Below are 2,094 nucleotides of genomic sequence, written 5' to 3'. Positions count from 1 at the left end.
TGAGCGGTGACTTGAGTGGGTGGGAAACAGGGCCCCGTGGGGGGCTCTGTGGAAGTCCATCGGGCTGGGCCCGTCTGGACAGGGCCTGGGAGCCTGCTCACTGCAGGAAGAGGGGTGGGGGGCTTATCTGGGAGCTGGTCACCATGACAATGGGGCCCACAGACACCTGTCTCCTGGAAGCTGGGCCTTAAGGAGTCCTCAGGTTGATGCCGGCCTCCCATTTAACTCGGCTGCATATTTCTGCAAATGACGTGCTTCTGTTCTGGTCTAAGAGCAGGACCTCTGGGGCCCTGGGATTCTGTCCTTTCTGGAAAGATGGTTTCTTTTTCTTTTCCTTCTTTTTTGAGACAGGTTCTTGCTGTGTAGCCCAGGCTGGTCCTGAGCCCTAAATGTTCCTGCCTCAGCCTCCTGAGTGCTGGGATTACAGGTGTGCGCCACCACACCTGGTTTAGTGGTGTTCATGTTCTCGTATCTGCTTTTTCTTTCTGGTGTTGCTTGTGTGTTTGTTTCTCATCCTGCTCCACTGAGTTGGATGAGGAGTCCTGCCTTCCCTGCCATGCCATTTCCAGGCTCTTTTGCTTCCTGAGGCAGACTGTGGGGGTGGAAGGAGTGGGTAGGGGCCACCTGGCTCCCGGAGCCTGCTGGAGGTGGGGTCATGAGGGTGCTGGCCTCTGCGGAGCTGGCGAGGGTGAGGGCAAGGGGAGCCCGCCCCTCAAAGGGAAGCACTGTCTCAGGCTGTCTGCTGCCACAGCCGTGTGTGGCACCGGCCACTCCTTCTCCCCTTCCTTTCACGCTCTGTTGACTTTCCGTCTCCCTGCTCCGCCTGTTTGCCTTGGCGTGGGGCCACTTTATCTTCGCCTCCGTGGTGTGTCCGCGGTGATGAGTGAGGAAGCCGGGCTACCTCACAGCTCTGTAACCTCTGAGCCTTTGAACGGGGTTTGCCGCCTCTGCCTGGCGAGTCCCACAACACACTGCTGCAGGGCGGTGGGGGAAGCTGGATCTTCTGCCCGAGCTGCAAACAACCGTGGCTCTGCCTGACAGGCGCTCGTCCCTGGTCCTGGCAGGCGCGGCTGCTGGCAGTGACCTGCCAAGTCCTCAGCACCGCAGACGCTTCAATAAAGGCCCTCCGGGGTGAACCGCGCGTGCGCTGGGTTTGGTGCTTTCTGAGATGGGGCCCAGCAAGTACCTTTCTGGCATTAGACTTGTGATTTTTGTAAATGACCCCTGCTCATTTACAAAAGGGCTTGGGAGGGACAGGTGCTGGGGGAAATGCGTGAGTTTTAATATCTGTTTGTGGGTTTATGGGTCCTTTCCAGGAAGCTGGCTCTTTGATCTGGAGAGACACAGCCCTTATTTGGGGGTGTCTTGGGGTAACCAGTCGTGTCAGAAGCTGCTGGCTTATCTTTGCCTCCTGCCTGGCTTTCGTCCAGGCAGGGTTAACAGGTAAGCGAGTAAAAACCAGCAAGAGAAGCTTATCTGCTTCCATTTGAGCCCCTAGTGCGCCTCTGATGCCGCCAAGAAGCCAGGGTGTGGTCTCCTCTGCTCTTCTTGTCCTCCGCCTGCTCTGTGCAGAGTGACTCGAGTCTGCTGGGACTGCTCCTTCTCTAAGCAAAATTGTGCGGCCCGGGAGTGCTCCAGGGTGGGTTTCTCGTCATCGAGCCCCCCAGTGGCACATTCTCCCTCAGCACCTTCCTGCCAGGCTGCTTTCTCCTGCTACCAGCGATGAGCCAGCCTGAGAGGGTGCAGGAAGTGCTCTGTAGGTGCCAGGGTCCCTGCTCACCACACACAGTGTGGACGTCTTGCAGCTAGGCCTGCAGTTCCGGGATTCAGTTGGGGTCCCTCTCTACCATGCCCCTTCTACACAAAGAAAACCCTGGGACACGTTAGAGGAGGGCATTGTTAGAAAACGCTGCTTTGTAAGGGTGCACTGCCCTCAAAAGGCACACGACAGCAACTCAAGTCTGATTTGTGTCCTTTGACTGCCTGCTTCTGTGAGGTTCTTGCGTTTAGAGACACTGTTAATGGGATCAGGGAGAAACAACCTAGAAGAGTAGGGTTCCAGGGCAGGGTGTGGGGTGCACCGGTGCCCCAAAC

Source organism: Chinchilla lanigera, unplaced genomic scaffold, assembly GCF_000276665.1.
Source record: "Chinchilla lanigera isolate Chin_1 unplaced genomic scaffold, ChiLan1.0 scaffold00015, whole genome shotgun sequence".
NCBI classification, from domain to species: Eukaryota; Metazoa; Chordata; class Mammalia; order Rodentia; family Chinchillidae; genus Chinchilla; species Chinchilla lanigera.
This window is presented reverse-complemented; position numbering follows the sequence as displayed.